At 45.4% G+C, this 13263-nt stretch overlaps 1 protein-coding gene across 2 annotated transcripts in view; it reads left to right on the top strand.

Annotated features, from left to right (window-relative positions):
* Positions 1-13263, top strand: part of AVPR2 (arginine vasopressin receptor 2) — a 134410-nt gene that overhangs the window by 95094 nt on the left and 26053 nt on the right. The window contains exon 1 of one of the 2 annotated variants that reach the window (XM_075322839.1): positions 8854-8940. The exons of the other annotated variant lie outside the window; for it this stretch is intronic. The gene's annotated coding sequence lies outside the window, so the exon portion shown is untranslated. Of the gene's footprint in view, positions 1-8853; positions 8941-13263 lie in introns of those variants that run through there. 2 annotated transcript variants of the gene reach the window in all.

Raw genomic sequence — 13263 nt, forward strand, 5'->3', positions numbered from 1 at the left:
TTCCAAGCAGCATAAAGATTTATTAATCTCTTTCCACTTCATTATGTACTATTACATCAACCAGCTTGTGTGGGTGTAAGGAGCAGGTACCACTCTACTCGATTTAGGTGCCACCGGTGTTTTATAGCTGGTACTTTTCTCTAACAGCATCATTCGGACTAAAAAAAATAAAATGTAAAATAAATAAATGTCTTAAAACTAAAAAATATTTAAAAACTAAAATCAATCCCTTTTTAATCCCTTCACCCCTCTTGCCCCCCTCCAAAGCCTGTTTTCACCTTCCCGACCAGGCCAAATTGTTTTCAAGTCTGACAAGTGTCAATTTATGAGGACCGCTTCAGTGGATCCCAGTTATTCTGAGATTGTTTTTTCGTGACATATTGTAATTATTGATAGTGGTAAATTTAGAACAATATTTTTTGTGTTTATTTGTGAAAATATTTGGGAATTTGTAAAATTTTTGAAAATTTTGCAATTTTTTAACTTAGAATGTTTATTAAACCAGAGAGTTAGGTCCCACTAAATAGTTACTAAATAACATTTACGACATGTATACTTTATATCAGTCCCATTTTTGAAACATTTTTTTGGGGGGCGGGGGTGTCAGGAATTTAGAAAAATTTTAAGTTTATCAGCAATTTCTCATTTTTCCAAAGTTTGCATAGCCGTTTGTTTTAGTTTCCTCATTTGAAGTGACTTTGAGAGGCCTGGGTGACAGAAAATGTTCAAAAGTGACACCATTCTAAATCTGCACCCCTCAAACTGCTCAAAACCACGTCCAAGAAGTTTATTAACTCTTCAGGAGCCTCACAGGAACTAAAGTAAAGCATAAGGAAAAAAATTAAAATGTTACATTTTCCCGTGAAAATGTTATTTTAGCTCAAAATTTTGCATTTTTACAAGGGTAACAGGAGAAAATGGAGTGTACAATTTGTTGTGCAATTTCTCCTGAGTACACTGATACATCATATGTGGTGGAAATCTACTGTTTGGGCGCACGGCAGGGCTCAGAAGGAAAGGAGCTCTATTTTACTTTTGGATCGCAAAATTGGCTGGAATCGTTAGCAGACGCCATGTTTTGCTTGAAGAGCCACTGATGTGCTTACACAGTGGAACCCACCCCCCCACAAGTGACCCCATTTTGAAAACTATACTCCTCCAAGAATTTTTTGGTTGTTGATGAGCACCTTGAACCCCAGGTGCGTCACAAATTTTATAATGTAGAGAAAGCTACATTTTTAAAACTAAAAAAGTTGCTTTAAGCCTAAATGTTTTTCATTATTACAAGGGTAACAATAGAAAATGGACCATACAATTTGTTTACAAATTTCTCCTGAGTTCACCGATATCCCATATGTGGTAGAAATCTACTGTTTTTGGCGCACGGGAGGGCTCAGAAAGGAGGACGTGTCATTTGAATTTTGGAGAACTAAATTGTCTGAAATAGACAGCAGCTGGCATGTCATGTTTGGAGAACTCCTATTGTGCCTAAACAGTTGAAACTACCACAAGTGAGCCCTCAAGGAATTTATCTAGATTTGTGGTGAGGATCTTGATCTTGAAGGTGTGTCACAGTAATTTATAACATTGAGCGGTGAAAATGAAAAAAAAAAATAGATTTTTACCACATAAATGTCACCTTAAGGCTGCTTTACACGCAGCGACGCCGCTAACGATGTCGTTGGTGAAAGCACCCGCCCCCATCGGTTGTGTGTCACGGGCAAATCGCTGCCCGTGGCGCACAACATCACTAACACCGGTCACACGGACTTACCTGCCTAGCGACGTCGCTGTGGCCGGCGAACCGCCTCCTATATAAGGGGGCGTTTCGTGCGGCGTCACAGCGGCGTCACTAAGCGGCCGCCCAATAGGAGCGGAGGGGCGGAAATGAACGGCCGTAACACCCGCCCACCTACTTCCTTCCTCATTGGGGGCGGCTGCAGGTATGATGTTGTTCCTCGTTCCTGCGGTGTCACACATAGCGATGTGTGCTGCCACAAGAACGACGAACAACCTGCGTCCTACAACAGCAACGATATTTGGGATTAGAACGACGTGTCAACGATTAGGTGAGTAATTTTGATCGTTAACTGTCGTTCCTGCGTTTCACACGCAACGACATCGCTAACGAGGCCGGATGTGCGTCACGAATTCCGTGACCCCAACGACATCTCGTTAGCGATGTTGTTGCGTGTAAAGCCCCCTTTAGGCCCAAAGGTTTCATTTTCACAAGAGTTAATAGGAGATAATGGACTATACAATTTGTTGTGCAATTTCTGCTAAGTACACTGATACCCAATGTGTAACGGAAAACTACTGTTTGGGCGCAACACAGGGCTTGGAAGGGAAGGAGCATGATTTACATTTTGGAGTGTCATTTTGGCTGGAATAGATTACAGGCACAATGTCACAATTGAAGATCCCATTACATGCTAAAACAAAAGAAACCCCTAAGTGTGACCCATTCTGAAAACTACACCTCTGGAGGAATTCATCTTGGGGTGTAGTGAGCAATTTTAGCCCTCAGGTGATTCACAGTATTGTATAACATTGGGCTGTGAAAATAAAAGATTACCACTAAAATGTTGCTTTGGCCTCCAAGTTTTAATTTTCAAAAAGAGCAATAGGAGAAAATAGACCATACAATTTGTTACACAATTTCTCCCGCGTTCGCCAATACCCTACATGTGGTCGAAAACTACTGTATTTTCCGGATGCACTTTTTTTCCCCTAAAACTGGGAATAAAATGGGGGTGCGTCTTAAAAAATGTATATGGCTTACCAGGGCGGAGGGGGTGGAGTGATGTGATAGGAGACAGGGTCACTGGTCTTACTCGGGGGTGTCGCACTGGGCGCCATTGATCTGCTTTCGGGTGGGCGCCATTGATCTGCAGGCACACGGGCTATGGGGGTGTCACAGAACGGGGTGTGTTGAAGGCGGGTGCATTGAGCTGACTGCTGGCTCCATTGAATTGCCCACGGTTGACGTTATGTACTTCATGAAAATGGCCATGGATGCGCCAAGTGCGCAGATTGACTTGATGGACTTCAAGAAAATGGCTGTGGAGTCCTATCTGCACATGCATCGCTTCCATGCCCATTTTCTTGAAGTCCATCTCGTCAACCGTGGGCGATTCAATGGAGCCCGCTGTCAGCTCAATGCATCTGCTGCTGAGACACCCCATCCTGTGAAAACCCCTGCAGCCCGTCCACAGATCAATGGCACCCACTGCGACCCCCCGAGCGTGTCCTGTCACCCTGCCTCCTATGACTCCGCACCGTCACCGCCGACGCAGTAAGCCATATCTGGGGGATTCAACGTAGCCGGCAATCAGATCAATGGCGCCCTCCACTACACCCCAGAGCCCGCAGTATCGCTGACCCTCCAGATCCACAATATCCACTCCTCTGAGCCCGCAGCATCGCCTACCCTTTCTCCTATAACCTTCCTGAGCCGCTCCACCACCACTGCTCCCCCCTGGTGAGCATTAAGATTAAGACACACTAGGATTATAAGACGGACCCTCATTTTAACAATAAAAATTATTTTTTTTCTATTCTCCTCCTCTAAATTTGGGGTGTGTCTTATAATCCGGTGCGTCTTATAAAACGAAAAATACAGTACTTTGGAAGCACAGTGCAAAGCTCGGAAGGGAAGGAGCGCCATATTGGAGTGTAGATTTAGTTGGAATGGGTTAAGGGTGCTATGTCAGGAAAAAGTCTTGCCTAGAACAAGTAAGCATTTTACCATAATAGATAATGGCACACCTCTTTTCTAATTTGTGCTCGACTAAGCAGTCCTGTGGTCTGGGATCCTGAAGCTGGAATCCTGGTTTGGCACTGCTGAAATGGAATAAGTGAGGAACAGGAGTTTGACAGATACAAGGACAGCACTGCTCCTGGTTCTGTAACTATGTAGTTCAACAATTGTTTTAATAACAAAGATCAAGTGTAAATGTTACCATTATTATATATAATATATATTATATGTATATAATTCTGTCCATCATGGAAAATTATGAAACTTTGCAAGTCACTTTGTTAGGGGATTTGCCTTCATTCCTGCTTTTCCCTAATCTATATCCTACCTTTAGCTGATGAACATTATACGCTACTTTTACCATGACATCGCTTTTCATAGTACTTGTGAAATGACCCCTTACATGATGTATGGGTATATATCAAATAATGTATGGCCAGACAAGAGCAATTAAAGCAGTCAACCAAGCAGCGCTGCAGCAGCAGCCTCTACTGTGCACACACTGTGCTACCCAGTCTAGTGCTTCTGAGCTTCATATACATCTGTCATCACAGCTCCGCCATATCCTGTATGTAATTTCTTGCAGAGTTTTGGAAGCGTGCCATGTTTTCCGGCTGCTGCGGGCAGTAGGGTGTCACCGCAGATAAGAGCTGGAGTAAAAATATTATGACAAATAAATTACAGAGTTTGATGTTATGTAAGAGATTTATGGACTTCAGTGACAATGAGCAGGACATAATTCCAAAAAGATAGTCAGGGTACGCAGCTCTCCTGCACAGTGAGGGGTCTTTTGAACCTTCAGAATATGCCTTACATGGCCCCTAACCTAATGACTGCTAAGCACCAGAGAACACATAAAAGTTCCAGCCACAATGCCTTCATAAGAGTACCAGGGCTCCGGGAAAAAACAGATTGTGGCCCTATACTGTATAAATCATAGCTAAAGTGCTATTGATTGGTGCCCTTACATCAGTGCCCTTTGTATTACCGCTACCCTTTGTATGTGTCCCTATAATATTTACAACCAGCGACTACTACATCATATTATGTGTTGAGGCAACTATGGGGGCACCATATTGTGTGTGGAGGGAACTGTGGGGGCACCATATTGTGTGTATCTTGTGTGTGGAGGGAATTGTGGGGGTGTTATACTATGTGTGAAGGATACTGTGGAGGCACCATACTGTATGTGGAGAGAACTTTGGGGGTAACTGTAGAGGCACTATAGTGTATATGGGGCGAACTGTGGTGGCATTATACTATGTGTGTGGGAGAAGCTATGGGAGCATCCTACTGTGTGTGGGGGAACTGTGGGGGCACCATAAACTGTGTGTATCATAGTCTGTGTGGGGAAACCTGTGGGGCTACTATACTGCATGGAGAGAACTGTGGGGGTACTATACTGTGTGGGGAAAGCTGTGGGTATTCCATACTGACTGTGGAGTAAATTGTGGAGGGTGCCATACTGCGTTTGGAGTAAACTGTAGCAACACTATACTGCGGTTGGGATAAAATCTGAGGGCACTATGCTGTACATGAAGAGAACTGTAAGGGTACTATACTGTGTGGGGAGAACCGGGGGGAGTATACTGTGTGGGGAGAACTGTGGGGGTACTATACTGTGTGAAGAGAACTGTGGGGGTACTATACTGTGTAAGGAAAACTGTGTGGGTACTATATTGTGTGAGGAGAACTGTGAGGGTACTATACTGTGTGGGGAGTACTGTGGGAGTACTGTACTGTGTTGGGAAAACTGTCGGGTACTATACTGTGTGGGGAGAACGGTGGGGAAACTTTTGTGTGAGGAGAACTGTGGGGGTACTATACTGTGTGAAGAGAACTGTGGGGGTATTATACTGTGTAAGGAAAACTGTATGGGTACTATATTGTGTGAGGAGAACTGTGAGGGTACTATACTGTGTGGGGAGTACTGTGGGAGTACTGTACTGTGTTGGGAAAACTGTCGGGTACTATACTGTGTGGGGAGAACGGTGGGGAAACTTTTGTGTGAGGAGAACTGTGGGGGTACTATACTGTGTGGTCAGAACTGTGGGGGTACTATACTGTGTGGGGAGAACTGTGGGGGTACTATACTGTGTGGGGAGAACTGTAAGGGTACTATACTGTGTGGGGAGAACTATTCGGGTACTATACTGTGTGGGGAGGGGAGAACTGTGACGGTACTATTTTGTTTGAGGAGAACTATTGGGTACTATACTGTGTGGGGAGAACTGTGGGAGTACTATACTGTATGAGGAGAACTGTGGGGTACTATACTGTGTGGGGAGAACTGTGGGAGTACTATACTGTATGAGGAGAACTGTGGGGTACTATATTGTGTGGAGAGAACTGTGGGGTACTATACTGTATGAGGAGAACTGTGGGGTACTATACTGTGTGGGGAGAACTGTGGGGTACTATACTGTATGAGGAGAACTGTGGGGTACTATACTGTGTGGGGAGAACTGTGGGGGTACTATACTGTAGGAGGAGAACTGTGGGGTACTATACTACGTGGGGAGAACTGTGGGAGTACTATACTGTATGAGGAGAACTGTGGGGTACTATACTGTGTGGGGAGAACTGTGGGGTACTATACTGTGTGGGGAGAACTGTGGGGTACTATACTGTATGATGGGAACTGTGGGGGTACTATACTGTATGAGGAGAACTGTGGGGGTACTATACTGTGTCTGGAAAACTGTGGGGGCACCATACTGCGTGTGGAGTAAACTGTGGGGGCACCATAATGCGGCTGAGGGTACTATGCTGTACATGGCGGGGACTGTGGGGGTACCATGTTGCATGTGAAGCATACTGTTTGAGGAAATATGAGGGTACTATACTGTGTGTGGGGGGAACTGAGGAGGCACCATATTATGTGAAGGGGTATTGTGAGTGCATCATTCCAGGTTATATTTGGGGGGTACGGACATTCCTATGCGCTCACATTTTGGTCACCCAGATAGGAAGACACTTGGTTGCTAAGTAACCTGAACTCACACAGTAATGGATGCTGAAAGTATAGGCCTTTTTGCCCATAGCAAGCAATCACTTATTCTCATGTAGGTTGTGGACACAGCAGAGGTTAATGGCGCCACGTGTCCTTAGACGTGTGACATCTACATAACAATTATGTGGATTATGTTCATTGACAGCACGTTTCACTAATAAATCTGTTTAATTCAATGGTATTCAGGGGAGACAGAATCTCTGTGGTAGCATATAAATAATGGGGGCTAAAGGTTACGTCAGCAGTAGACGCTATTATAAATTCGGGCCAAGGAGGCCCCTATACTGACCCAAGGTTGACCTGTGGGGGAAGACGAGGCAATTTTAGCACATAGTTCTGCAGATTTTTCGATTTTTAGAGTTATTAGTGACATTTGTTGCTGTGCAAAGGGTTAATCTTAGAAAAGAATTTGAGTCACTGGTAGACGCTACGATTAGTGATGAGTGAGCACTACCATGCTCGGGTGCTCGGTACTCATAACTAGTGATGAGCGAGCACTACCATGCTCGGGTGGCTCGGTATTCGTAACTAGTGATGAGCGAGCATTGCCATGTTTGGGTGCTCAGTACTTGTAACTAGTGGTAAGTGAGCACTACCATGCTCGGGTGCTCTTTACTCATAACTAGTGATGAGCGAGCACTAGCATGCTCAGGTGCTTGGTACTCGTAACTAGTGATGAGGGAGCACTACCATGCTGGGGTGCTCCTTACTCGTAACTAGTGATGAGGAGGCACTACCATGCTCAGGTGCTCGGTGCTCATAACTAGTGATGAGCGAACACTACCATGCTCGGGTGGCTCGGTACTCGTAACGAGTGATGAGCGGGAACTACCATGCTGGGGTGCTCCTTACTTATAACTAGTGATGAGCGAGCACTAGCATGCTCAGGTGCTTGGTACTTGTAGCTAGTGATGAGCGGGCACTACCATGCTCAGGTGGCTCAGTACTCGTAACTAGTGATGAGCGGGCACTACCATGCTCAGGTGCTCAGTACTTGTAACTAGTGATGAGGGAGCACTACCATGCTCAGGTGCTCAGTACTCGTAACTAGTGATGAGCGGGCACTACCATGCTCGGGGGCTCGGTACTCATAACTAGTGATGAGTGAGCACTACCATGCTCTGGTGCTCGGTACTCGTAACTAGTGATGAGCAAGCACTACCATGCTCCTGTGCTCTGTACTCGTAACTAGTGATGAGCGAGCACTACCATGCTCCTGTGCTCTGTACTCGTAACTAGTGATGAGCGGGCACTACCATGCTCCTGTGCTCTGTACTCGTAACTAGTGATGAGCAAGCACTACCATGCTCCTGTGCTCTGTACTCGTAACTAGTGATGAGCGAGCACTACCATGCTCCTGTGCTCTGTACTCGTAACTAGTGATGAGTGGCCACTGCCATACTTGGTTCCTCGGTACTTCTAATCACTGTTCTCCATAGGTTTTTCAATTAGAATTGATGGGATGAAATTGTCCAGCTCAATTGGCCGATTGTGGTCTGCAGCTGGAAGGATCAAAGGTACAACAATAACAAGGATATTTACAAGCCTCTTAGAGATAAGATTACAGGTGCAGAGTAGATAGCAGAAGTATATTTGGAAAGTGTTAGTTAGGAAGAGTTAGGACAAAAGGAAGGGGATAACATTAGTAGTGGAAAACCTCTTTAAATAGGACAGATTTGGGTCAAAAGTAAACATTAACGTTGAAGGTAGGGACTCTAGTAAGGGATGAGGGTATATTAGCTTGAAGAAACGCTTGGGTGGCTTATGGTATAACTCGACTGTACAATGCACCACCTTGTTCAGTGATTGATGGCCTCCTCGTTCTGGTGATTAATGATGGTCTCGGCTCACAATTCCCACTAATCCTTTCTTCAGATATAAAACAGTAGCTTCACCTCTAAAAAAAATGAATATGTAATTAATGTGTCAAGAGAAATAAAGAATAAAAGGAAAATAGTACCTAGAAATAGACAGAGAAGAAATGAGGTCAGCGGCGGTGACAGAGATGGGTGGAGACAGAGTCAAGTCTTGGTGTGGAAGTATTGCTACATAAAGCAGGATCAACATCAGTTGGGAGAGCATTTGCATTTTATGGAATGACACCTGAGGACAAATGCAAAATCGACTGTAGAGATTGAAGGAGAAGATCAGGAAGAAAGAGCGAAGGGTAAGCGCGTAGATAAAACCGATCTCATCAATGTTCTCATTACTGGTATATTCTAATGAAATCTATCAATTTACCTTCTTACTATACATGTATTATATGTGGAATGTGATTTGGGTGTACCTTATTTGTGATAAATTTATGACCTTGGCATTTTATGACTTTTTTTTACATTATTATTTTTGCTATTATTATTTTTAATGAATTTGGTGTAAAGAGGACAGTTGGGGTCATAAAAGATAAATAATGCATGGACCTCATCTCAGTTACTCATCGTGTTACATGTGTACACTAAGCCGAGGATTTCTCATAATATGTAGTTGATCATGTTTTCGAGATGATCCTTTTCCCTTTTACTTTTGACATATTTTTAGTCCCACCATGTATTATGCATTTTAGTCAAGCTTCTCCGATCAGACAACCCACCTAGAAATTTGTCCGGTTGTCTCAAAGAGGTACTACTGTTCTGATCAGGGCGATATCTACATGGAATTTCGACAGAATTTTCTTAGTGATCCAATACTCTTCTAAATTCCTATGCCACTTGGTTTAATCATATTTTTAAAAATTTAAGTCCTACCATGACCTCCGTAAGAACCTTGAATGGTCATCTAGTCATTATGCCAAGGTTCTTCTCTTTTCTCCTGTGTTTATTCCAAAGATAAGCACCTTTAAATTACCTTGCAGAGACTATAAAACTTCTAGGGAATCAAAAGTTCAGACCCAGACAGACTTTACAAACGTTCTTGTGACTCTTGAGGTTCCTCTTAGGGTACTTTCACACTTGCGTTGAACTGTATCCGTTGCATTGCGTTGTGTAACGGATGCAACGGATGTGTTGCATATAGTGGCACAACGGATGCAACGGATGCTGCAAAACAACGCAATTCGTTTTGATTTTTTTTATTTATTTTTTACAGTTTTACCAGCGGCAGACTATTGTAAACGATCAGCTGATCGCTCCCAGTAGCCGGCCGCCGGGTGATCAGCTGATCGCTCCCTGCAGCCGGCCGCCGGGTGATCAGCTGATCGCTCCCTGCAGCTGGCCGCCGGGTGATCAGCTGATTGCTCCCTGCAGCCGACCGCCGGTGATCAGCTGAGTGCTGTCACTTGCCGGCGCCCGGGCATGCCGGCGGGCGGGCGCTCAGCTGAGCGCTGTCACTTGCCAGCGCCCGGGCATGCCGGCGGGCGCTCAGCTGAGCGCTGTCGCTTGCCGACGGCCGGGCGCTCAAAATAACGTTACATGCTGCGTTCCTCCCGCTGGGCGGAAGCAACGGAGCGTCGCCCAGCGGAAGCAACGCAGGTCCTTTTGGTACAATCCGTCACCCATACAAGTCTATGGGAAACAGCGGAATCCGTTAACGGATTCCGCTGTTTTCCAAAAGGGCGGATTGTAACGGAAGGAAATAAACGCAAGTGTGAAAGTACCCTTAGATCCATTCTTTTCACATACTTGAGGCTGCTCAGTTATTTTTTAGTGTCCTTGTCTTGGAGAGTCAAGACATTTAATTTATCGGTGTTAACTGGTGGTCAGTCTAGCATGTAATATCTCATAAGGTTACTCTATAAGCAAATCTTTCCACCTACTTGAGACTGCTCAGATATTTCTTAGTGTCCTTGTATTGGCCAGTCAAGACATTTCCATTTATTGGTGTTAATTGGTGGTCACTCTACCATGTAACATCTCATAAGGTTACTCTCTAAGAAATTTATTATTTCTCATGACTTTGTATACTCCTCCTGACACTAGAATGTGTGTGCAACCTCTTGAGGTAGACGAAATTAGATCCTACAAGTGAGAGTTGTCACAGGTCCGAAATGCAGAGCATCTTGTGCTCTGTTATGTTCTGCCATGCTCTCCTGCAGAGCCAGTACTTGCCAATTGCGTCGCGCAGAGCATTTTGCAGGTTTAGATGCTCTGCTGTTTGTCTTGAGCTCCGGTGTATACGTTCCTTCTCAGCACTGGATCCTACGCTGGTGCTGGGAGGGGCTTTCTTATATGCTCCTTGTTCCGGGTGAGTGCTCTGATTCATTAGGCAACATGCCCACCCGGAATGTCCCCAGTCGTATTTCCTGGTTCTGCAGTAAGTGCTCTTGGCTCCCGTTTGTGTGCAGTTATCTAATCTTGGCTTCCTGCCCCTGGACTATAGTTGACTCTGCTCTGCCTGCCACCTTGCCTTTTTACCTCCTAGCTTCTGACCTTGGACCTTCTCCTGACCACGTTTCCTCTTGCTCCCTGTATCCTACATCTATTCTCCTGGAATCTTGAGCCTCGGCCTGTATCTTGATCTCATCTCTCCCTGCTCCCTGTGTCCTGTCGTGTCCTCCTGGTTCCTGATCCTGGCTTGTTTGACTACCCCTCCATTCACACTGCACGCAAGTAGTATGTAGTGCCCCCTAGTGACTAACATCACACTATGCCACATAGTGTTGAGCATCACAAGAGTAAGAGAAAAAACTTTGCTCTGGTATATACATGTACTGTATATGCATCACATATATAAACCAATAATGTAGTAAATTCCGAAAAATGCTGTCGGAATCACGCCAATGCTCCCAACTTCTGTTTTACATATAGTTTATTGATAATAATAATCTTACATTTATTCCTTAAGCCGCTTAACTCATTGAACTTTTCTTAGGAATGACTTGCAGCTCATAACCGTGTCCTTTGAAACTAAACCTTAAGAATCTTCCTCATAAACTAACACAGTGAGACTGGTTTTACAAGCCCCGAGTCCTCGTAAATTTTGGTTTTATACTCATATCCAGTGGTTTTGAAGTAACGGTTGTCAAATTGGCCATAAGGGAATGGTTAAACAGTTGACCCAATAGCACTTTTGTAAAATCTGGTGTCTCAGTAGGAACATCTCAACACGTCCCTACAATGTGGCCACCAGAACAACTTAGGATATCTAAATCTGCAACGTTAAAAGTTCCCATGTTGTGTCTGTAAAATGTTCCCCAAGTCTTCTCATGTCCATAAATGTATACCAAGTGTTTCCTGATGCATATGAATATTTTAAGAATTTGTCAGTCTGTAAAATGCTACAAAGTACTTAAAAAGCTTTCCAGAGAAGCCATATGTGTCTATTAATTACCCTTACAGATCTAGACTGCCCAGGTTCTCCATGAATTTCCTGAAGGTACCCCAGATTTACCATGTAATGTCTGGATCAGTTGCACAAAATTAGCAAACAATGGCAGCCTTCTTCCAGGAATAGCACCACATCTGCTTTATCATTGAGTCTGTTTTACAACTCAACTTCATTGACTAGAATGAGGCTAAAGGGTGCTTTACACACAGCGACATCGCTAGCGATCTCGTTAGCGATGTGACACGCCAGATCGCAGATACGATTTGCCGAGATCGCACATGTGACCGGCGCTACAAAAATGACCTATGTGCGATCTCGGCAAATCGTATCTGCGATCTGGCGTGTCACATCGCTAACGAGATCGCTAGCGATGTCGTAGTGTGTAAAGTGTCGCGGGCGGAGGAGGGGACGCTGCGCTCTCCCACTGCTCGGGTCCGGCTGCCGCTGATGCTGCGGCCGCTGCTGCTCGGTGGCTCGAGCGATGGGCCGGATCCCGGGGACTCGAGCGGCGCTTTTTCCTTCCCGTCCTGGACCTGGGATAGGACTGCCACCAAACCCACATTGCTGGCACCAGTGTAGAGGATGAATGGGCGGCTGTAATCAGGGTACGCTAGGACCTCCTCTCCGGTCAAGGCCGCTTTCAGCTGGCGGAAGGATTCCTCATGCCTCTCTTCCCACACCAGTGGGGCTCCGAGGGGTCTACCGCCTTTGGTCTGTCCCACGAGGAGGTCTTGCATGGAGGCAGCCATCTTCGTGTATCTTTTGATGAAGCGACGGTAGTACCCTACCAGACCCAGAAACTGCCTTACTTCCCTCACTGTGGTTGGCCTCGGCCAGTCTTGGATGGCAGTGACTTTCGCGGGGTCGGGGGCGACACCTTCTGCTCCCACTACATGCCCCAGGTACTGCACTCTGGGTTTCAACAGATGACACTTGGAGGGCTTCAACTTCATCCCGTACTTGGCCAGGGACGCGAACACCTCGGTCAGGTGTTCCAGATGGGCTTCATATGTCTGTGAATACACAATTACATCATCCAGGTACAACAGGACGGTCTCAAAATTCAGGTGCCCCAAACAGCACTCCATCAGCCGTTGGAAGGTACCAGGGGCATTGCACAGCCTGAACGGCATACTGTTGAATTCACAGAGTCCCATAGGGGTGGTAAAGGCAGTTTTCTCTCGGTCTTCGGGCGCCACGGCCACCTGCCAGTACCCACTGGTGAGGT

Source organism: Anomaloglossus baeobatrachus, chromosome 9, assembly GCF_048569485.1.
Source record: "Anomaloglossus baeobatrachus isolate aAnoBae1 chromosome 9, aAnoBae1.hap1, whole genome shotgun sequence".
NCBI lineage: Eukaryota > Metazoa > Chordata > Amphibia > Anura > Aromobatidae > Anomaloglossus > Anomaloglossus baeobatrachus.